Source organism: Hipposideros armiger, unplaced genomic scaffold, assembly GCF_001890085.2.
Source record: "Hipposideros armiger isolate ML-2016 unplaced genomic scaffold, ASM189008v1 scaffold_361, whole genome shotgun sequence".
In the NCBI taxonomy this organism is placed as follows: domain Eukaryota; kingdom Metazoa; phylum Chordata; class Mammalia; order Chiroptera; family Hipposideridae; genus Hipposideros; species Hipposideros armiger.
The window spans coordinates 1,573,847-1,583,215 of NW_017731711.1; positions in this window are offsets into that span (position 1 = coordinate 1,573,847).

Sequence of the window (9,369 nt, forward strand, 5' to 3'; positions counted from 1 at the left end):
GGGTCACTACATTCCTAACATCCCCATTGGCCCGTACTGGATGAGATTTGTGGGGAAAAGTCCCACCAGAGTCACTCTCCGGACAACCCCATTAAAGAAGACCCCTTCTCCATTTAGGGTTCTCCCTGTGGTAACTGGCTTCTGTCTTTATGGCACAGAACTTCCTTTACTTTCTCAACGGCTCCACTGGAAATGCTGTCTCTCCATTTTACCTGCCAAATTAGGTTTAAAGAGAAAGTGCCTGGGTCCTGAATCCTAGGAAGGTGTTAAATATCTCTGATGCCAGGAATCCAGCTAGAGATATTAACACCTACCTCTTGGCTCAAGAGTGAGTGTTAATGTTCTCACTGCCAGGATGTCTTTCATCTGGGGCCCTCTCCTCTAGCCGGCGCTCTGCCAGTGCCAGGGCTGAGGAAAGCAAGTCAAACCAGAGTGGCCTCCTGACAGTGAGAAGGGGCCTCATTTGGTGAGCACTAAAACAATTCCATCTCTTTAATCACTGCTAAAGCACCTTGAAGAGGAAGACAGTTTCAAAGACTGGGAATATAAAGGACATGAAAAACATTACTTTTAATAATAATAAGTTCGCATAGTATTCTAATTTACCAAAGCAATTTCACATAAAAACAACACAAACCTTTTCCTGAAGGTTTACTTAACATACAGTGATTCTTAGCACACCCCTGAGAGACAGGTACAGTTATTGTCATTTACAGATGACTTCGCAGGCTCAGAGAAGGCAAATGGTGGGGACCCTGCAGGCGGATCCCTGTCTAGTTGCCAAGTCCTTGCCCTTAAGCGCAGCTCCCTATTGGATTGCTGATCCCGACAATAACCTTGGGAGAGTGCAGGGCAGGTGCTGTGTTCTAGACCAGACACTGAGGGCATTTGGACCAAGAACAAAATGTAGAAAGCTTTCGATATCAGTCCAAGTCCAAGTCCAGACTAATGTACTTTCTACCAGACCATACAGTCGATGATCACCCCAACAACGATACTTTCCCCAAGGCTTCACCATTCATTCATTTACTCAGACAATACAAGTTTACTGCTGTTAAGGAATTATACATTTTTTTAGGTGTAACAATAGTATTGTGATGATGATGGTTTTTTTTCAGTGTCCTTATTTTTTAAAGGTATGTATTGAAAAAATTATAGATTGACTAGCCCAGGTATTTATGGGCTCTGAGCCCTTGGACATCAGGCATATCTAAACATCCTGCCTACTCCTAATCATTTAGAACAGGGTCGGCAAACTGTGGCTCGCGAGTCCCATGCGGCTCTTTGGGTATGTACATGTGGTTCTGAAGTAAAATTGACAATGAAAACAAAACTATCATAGTTTCATTTATAAAATGTTAAAAAAATATTATTCACATAATGGTGATTATGTAAAAAAATATATTTATGGCTCTCAAATAATTTTTAAATTGTTGTGAGGGACAGGATTGGCTCTTCCAGGGGCTGGCAAACTTTTGAGACAGAATGTACCCAAAGAGCCGCATGTTTGCCAACCCCTGATTTAGAATGATCTATCCATTGTCACTAAAACATCTCAATAAACCAACCAAAACCTTAAACGTGCTTTTCTGCCATGTCTTAGATTTTTTAAAAATGAGGGAGGGGGAAGAGTTGGGGTGAGGTTATATCTTTCTTAGAACATTTTTTTATAGTTGTATGCAACCTTTTAAATTGTAATTGCATAAGTGTAATTTTCAGTCAGTTAATAAAAGTAGTAACATTTTCTAAAAAGCAAATAAAATAAAAACAGTCATATACTGTGTGCTTCAGGAAAACTTAGTACTTTGGGGAAGTCACTCTCAATTATTTTTAATAGTAAAAAATCCCTTTATAAAGTAGGGAGTTGGAGTTTACCTGTAGTTTCAGTTTTGAATCTTGAGTATTGAATTTCCTTCAAGTGGGGTTCAACCCGTAGACTCCTCAGGGACCAAGTCCACCCACCTTTCCCACCTGCTATCCCACACGAGGAGACCAGGGGGTTCCAGAGATCACCCTCAGTTCTTGCAGATATATTCCTGGAATGTTTGAATTGAAAATCTTCCAGTCTCTTCCACTAGCCCAGTGGCTCTGATACAGGCCCTGCCAGGGCTGGGTCTTTTAGAGAGGGCCCCTTAACTTGGAATGACACCCCCCAGCCCTCAAACAACAGCAAATGCTCACAAGACAATAGAACCACAGTACTTCACTGCAATGCACTCTGCATCCTTGAGCACTCAAGGGGGTAACCTTAATGAGCACAAAATATTCCTCTCTAATAAGAACATGCTGTCATAATCACCCTATATGTGATAAATATCCTAGAGGTTTTCTCTTTGTTAGGTTAATGCTTTTCCACAAGATAATTTAACCAATTCTCTAAAAAAATCACATGTTATCAGGCTCCAATATAGTAATATGGTAGAGTTTTTGTTTTAATGTTTTGAAGCTTGCCTTAAACAAATCCCACCCAAATAAATGCTCGCTTTTTTAGCTGGCACCAAAGCTTGTGTTGTTCATGGTAATCAAGCTCCCAGTTGGCTAACTCCTCATCTAACAGTATGTCTTCTGATTTCATTTGAGCAAAATTTATCATCCACAAGCAAAGACAGAAAATGTGTGAATGTCTAAAGCTTATGTAAATTAAGAGGCCATGCACACTGGTCCTAAAAATAGTAGATAATTATAGGCATTTCTTCCCTATACAATAATTATAGGCCTCCTGTCATCTTTTCTGCTCTGTATAAGGTCACAGTAGTATTATACAAAATTTACAGTATATTACAAGTTAAAAACACAATAATTAGCAACTGTGCATCTTCAGCACCAGTGATGAATGTTCACAGTAAAAGTTAGAAAAAAAAGAGCATTATTTGTTTTATGTGGACAGTACACACTTAAATTTAATCATCAACTCCTGCTACCCAATAGGCAACATTCTCTCACTATTATAATGCTATTTGCCAAGTTCACAGTACACCCTTGGGCTGAATTCATCCTTAACGAAGAGACAGGAAGCCAAATCTCTCACCATCATCTCAACCAGATGCACCATATTATTTTAAATTTAATAATTCTGTTGAACATATTGAATGATAATGAGCAAGCTTAGAGAAAGTGCCAAGGATTATTTTAACCATTATGATCAAAGTCTGATTCGGGGGGGGGGAATCCTCTCACTAAATAATGTGGGAAGTTCAGAGGTTTGCTTATTGAATGCATGGGGTGGGGTTGTTTTCCCGTGCTTGTTTATATCATTCATAGAGGGACGAAGGAGCTATAGATGTTATGCTTCGGTGGAAAAGAAGTATTTTAACAAAAAAGAGGGCTTATCCTTAGCTCCATACTAACGGGAACAAAGAGGCACAGATAATACAAAATGACAGAATAGAACTATCATTTCTATTTTGCTTAAGGAGAAAGTCAGAGAACCATACACCCTCACTTCAGTCTTTCCCAGCTCTGTCAGGCTGTCAAAAGCAGTTCAGGGAGGATGAGGATTTAGCAAGAATGGGGCAAGAGCAGGTTCTAGAGGCCCAGAGTCCCCTATCATAAAACCCACGAGTGGATGCCTGTGTCATGTGGTTTGCTCCGCTGTACAACGTCTCTGACTACGATCCCTCCTTCCCCCTGTTGCCATGCTGGCTCCCAGATGATCACTGCAAACAGGGATGCTCACCTCAAGGTTTGTGCTGCCTCAAAAGCAGTTCAGACCCAAAGACCAGCATTCCAGGGGGAGCTGAGAATTAACCGGAGCAACCATTCTGCCTTGTGTAAGAACCTGATTTATCGGTGACCATCTTTGCCATTCCCCTCCTGTTTCTATAGCCGAGAGCACAGTAGTATGTACAGAGATTATGAATAAGGTCTCAGGAGTCAGACTTTCTGGGTTCAAATCCCAGTGCTACTCTTCATTAGCTCTATGAGCTTAAATGTAAACTTTCTATGTCTCAGTTTTCACATCTCTACAGTGGGAAAGCAATAGTTGTGAGCATTAAAAGAACATAGATTATAAGTGAGATATAAATATTACCATTAAGTGATTAAATGCTCCCTGGCCATGGAGAGTTGCTATGGCAATTGAACAGACTTCAAAACTAATATAAAATATGCCTTCTGATTAAGAGAGCAAGTTTTGGGATCAGGTAAGTCAACAATACGCATACCTTTGTTCTGAGCTGCAGGCTGGCCGATCAACTCTCTAGTTGGCTTCACCCCTTAGCTGTCTCTCAGGCCCTGCAAACACATCACCTTCCTCCATAAACCCGCTTCTCTTGCTCCCCACCTCAGTGAGCAAAATCACCAGAACCCTGCATCCTTGACCATCATCTCCCTAAACACTGACTTCCAGTCCATTCACAGAGAAGACCTTGGCTGAGTCCCAGCATGCATGCCTCCCTTCTCCTTTCTCAGCAGTTTCCATTTCCATTTGGGGAACCACGTGGTTTTGGGGAAGCTTGACTGCTCCCCCTCCAACGCCTTCACCCAAGAGCAGAGCTCATGACTTAGGTTAAGTCTGTCTGAGCACTCCATCTTCCTAGCCTCAATAACTGGTTCAGGAATGGGTATAAGACTTAGGTTGGTCCAATCAGAGTAAGACTTGAGACATTTGCTGGGAATGTTGGAGCAAAGACATAGTACTCTCTTTTTCAAACAGGTTTTTTTTTTTTAAAGATTTTATTGGGGAATTGGGAGAGGAGAACAGCACTGGGGAATCAGGGAAGGGGAACAGACAAGTTGCTGTCCTTTTGTTCTTCAGTCTAGTTGTGGAGGACGTCACGTCACTGGCCCAAGTTGGTATTATCATTGCGCTCTTCCCGGGTGAGGCAGATCGGTCTCTGGCCACAGGACGGCCGCTCATGGCAGCTTTTGGGAGCTACTGGTTGCCAGTACTGGCTGCCACACTGGCTGCCAGCTACTCATGGTAACTCACAGCAGCCCACTGCAGCCTCACTGCAGCCTACGTCGACCTTGGCGACTCACGGCAGACCAGCTCCAGGTCAAGCTCTTGTTCACCATCTTAGCTGTAGAGGGTGCAGTGTCACTGGCCCTCATGTGGGATCCGAACCGGAGCCCTTCTGCTCAGAGCTGGCATCCCAAGCCAACTCTTAACCAACGTGCCACTCGGTCGGCCCGCAAACAGGTTTTATAAGAAGGAGCATGTAGCTTTGGAGCCCCTGGCAGCCACCTTGGGACTATGAGGGTAGTCCCCCTATGATAATGCTAATATGGCAGAAGGTAAAACAGGGAGTCAAACAGAAACCAGTCCCGTAAAGACTTCACGGAGCTTTGCCTGAGCCCAGCCCTACCTCCACATATTGCAGTTACATAAACCAATAAATTCCCTCCACTCTTTAAGTCAGTTTTTATTATTTGCAATTGAAAGCATTCTAAATAATTCAATTAAAAAGTTCACCTCCTAAATGTTTCTGGAATCTATTCACTTCTCTCTGTCCCCTCCACCACCACCCTGGTTCAAACTACCATTATTTCCGATCTGGACTATAGCAATAGCCTTCAGTTAGTCTTCCTGCTCCCTTAGTTGTCTACCTTCCCACTTCATTCTCCACAAGTAGTCAGCAGGATCTTAAAAAAAAAAAAATCAAACATGATTAAATCATTTCCCAGCTTCACTTCCTTTAATGACTCCCTATAGAGATTAGGATAAAGTCCATATCCCTAACAAAGCCAACTTGGTCCTATGTGATTTGGCCTCTAACTCTCCTCAATATCCTCATCTTATGTCAGTTGCTTTGGGCTTTAAAATCCAGGCTCTGTTACCTTTTTGCAGTTCCTTAAAGACACACCTGTTCTTCTCTGCCTCAGATCTTTGTAACACTGCTTAGGACATCCCCTTCCCCAGCCAATGACCACACACTCAGACACCCTTTGCTTACCTCACCCTTTGGATCTCAATGGTGTTCCACACAGAAATAGTCAGTTTGTGGGTATCCCCGTCACACGTTCCTGCCCCTCTCTGTGTTTCTCCTTCACAGTGCCCTCCTATCTCTGATGACTTATATAACTGTTTGCTTCCCCCACATGTGTCTCCTGCATTGATATCTCATCACCACCTACCCCTGAAACATAGCTGGCACTCAATAAATGGGCTAATAAAATAACTGAGGTAAGTAAAAATTCTGTGTCACTTTTTAGCTTTACAACCCTGGGCAAGCTACTTAAAACCTCCTTCAGCTTCTGTTTCTTCATCTTTAAAAAATGCAAAAGGTAATACCCACCTCACAAGGATTAAATTAAATTTGGGCACATAGCAAGTGGTTAATAAATATCTAGTAAGTAGGAATATCCCAAGTCAAGGATCTCTCTAGATCTCAGGAGGTGAAAAAGAACCGTTGGTTAAGAGCTGGCTTGGGACACCAGAGGGCCCCGGTTCGGATCCCACATATGAGGGCCAGTGACACTGCCCTCTACAGCTAAGATGCTGAACAACAGCTCAACCTGGAGCTGGGCTGCCGTGGGTCGCCGGCGACGGCATAGGCTGCAGCCCCTGCTGCAGTAGGTTGCCATGGGCTACCGTGTGTAGCCAGCAGTCAGCGTGAATGGCCAGCCAGCAGCTGCCGTGAGTGGCCGTCCAGAAGCCAGCGACTGATCTGCCTCACCCGGGAAGAGCGCAATGATGGTGCCAACTTGGGCCAGTGAAGCGATGTCCTCCACAACTAGACTGAAGAACAAAAGGACAGCAACTTGTCTGTTCCCATTCCCCAATAAAAATTAAAAAAAAAAAGAACCCTAAAAATCAGGTGCTTTATAAAAGAATCTAAACTTCCAATAAAACTGGAGTGAGAGGGTTAGTATCCACTGTGAGACGTTCTTTGAAAAGGTCCCAAGAACATTATGCCATTCAAAGATTGGTAACATTTGTAAGCAAAACACCAGGTGCATACTTTAGGAGAAACTAATTGGTAAACAGTCACATTTACACTTTTCAATAAATGACAAGAATGACTAGTCCCTGTTCTCTGAAACATCACCTCAAAACATGAAGGCTGAATTTCAGCCCTGGGCACCCTTATGCAATTTTAAAGTCACCAGCAAATACATCACGGATCCTCCCTACGTATTCAATTGTACAACGGATCTCTTGCTTCATACTGAACAGTGCATTAAGAAATGTATCTACATTGTCTTGTTTCATTTAATCCTCAAACTCTATAAAAGCCTCATCATTTACACATCATCAAGAGAAAACTGAGGCCCCAGTTCTCTTGGACTTCTACACTAAATCTCTTTCTTCAGAGCATTTCCGATTTGTGATGAGATTTTCTGCACCTTGCTCATTTATTATCCTTACCAGATTGTAAATTTCTTGAGCACAGGCACTTTGTTTTATACACTTTTTTTTGCAAGAGCCCAGATTAGTGCCTGCTGCGTATTTGTTGTTGTTGTTGTTCAGTTCTCCTTTGTTGGATAAATGAATGAATGGACGCTTCAATTTGATAAAGCCGAGATGAGAATTTGGTATTTGAAATAAAACAGTATACTAGTTAAACTAAACATTCAGAAAGACTAATCTTTCTCTGTAGCCCACTCGGTGTTTCAATATCTAGGAACTGATAGGGAATGTGGTGAGAACCCCTTAAAGAGCTGGCGTTCAATGTGTAAAGACCTGCGTTCCCTCCCATCCTGAACGGCTTCTTGGTTTCTACAGAGCAGGCTCTGTCAGCCACAGAGCCCTCATTTGTATTAGAAGTGAGAACTGGTTCTAAACTCAACTTGGATGGGACAAATATGTTCTTTTGACTTAATGATATAGCATTTTACCAGCCACATAAAAAATGAAATATATGTGTTCATTTGCTATTTGAGGAGCTTTTTCGACATGTATGCAAGAGCTATGTCAGCTGCTAACTGGTGATCCTTTTTTGACACCTGTTCCCAAGAGCATTGCATAGATAAACATACTCTATTTGAACAAGACCAATGACAGCAAAATTGCTTGCTTGTCTCTAAAAAGACTCTAATAATGTGCACCAAGGGAGAGGCCCATGGTCTGACAGAATTTTTTTCCCCCAGTGTAAACCATAAAATCCATTTCAGTAGCCAGAATAAAGCAGTTTAAAGTGCATCCCTAGTTAATTATACCCAAAGAGTAATAATAAAATCAACTATTAAATTTTAGAACTTCCTATTTAAGTATTAAATATTTGGCAACTGCAACGCAGTTAAATTTCTCTCACAACAATGTCTTCCCTTGCTCAGCTAGCCTCTAAGAAGAACACTTACGCAGTCTTTCAGTGTGACAGAAAGAGGATATATTTTTCCTGTGAAGAAATATTTCAAATAAACCCTTTATTTTTGCGAGATGTCTGTGGTTTGTTAGATAATCAATAGCTCAATAGAAACATTCACTTAATAAGAGGATATAATTGAGTCACAAATCCTCTATGATAATTGATAGGATATGACCAGAAAAATTGTAAAACCAAAACCAAAATGTTCTTTGAGCCCTAATCCAGTATGTGGAACCTTGCCTCAGTTGCCTCAGCAGTTTTGAAGATTCAGGTATTTTTTTACCTTTAACAATGTCAGTCCACACCAATAGGAAGGGTGCTTGCTATTCATTGAAGCACACGTCTGTACTAGACCAGGATGAAAGAACTGGGTTCTGTAGAAATCACCCGGAAAGCAGTGACTCTGGCTCCTAGCACACATTTGATTAAGTAGCCAGGAATGTGCCCCCTTCGATAACTTCACTCTCAGACATAAAGAGAATTAAGCTGCCCAGCGGAAGAGAATTCAGAGCACAATCTTCCAAGGCTGAGGGCAGTGGTTGCCAACGTTCCTTCACCCTCATGCTATTTGCTTTGCTTGAGTTTCCCAGTTGAAAAGCTGACTGTCTCTATGAGTAATGTGGGGGAAAGAGCACTCTTTCCTGAAGAGGCACCAGAAAATGTGGGTCACATCAAAGCCAGCCTGTTGGCTTCGCAGGAAACCTAAGGAGCATGGAAAACTTACTCCTGTCTTTAAGGACAGAGGTTCTATTTTGGGGACACCTTGCTGGGCAGCTTTAGAAAATTGTTGTGTCTGCAAACTCACCAGATTGTGGACCAGATAATAGGCCGAACATACCTCACAAGGAAGTCCACCTGGAAAAATCTCAGGCAAACAGCAAACAGCGGCCTCCAAGACAAAAGAGCTAGCAGGAATGATATCATGGGTAGGATCTTCACAGCTAACTGTGCATCTTTGCAGTGGGCCTCACTTGCCTACCCCTCCAAAGCCAGATGGGAATGGATGTCAGAGCACACTTCTGAGAGAAACAAAGGCTGCCTCCTGTGCAATAGCCCTTGCAGGGGGGAGGGTGCCGGTGCCTGCAGCACCCTCCCGGACATCAGACAGGGGGTTTCAGGG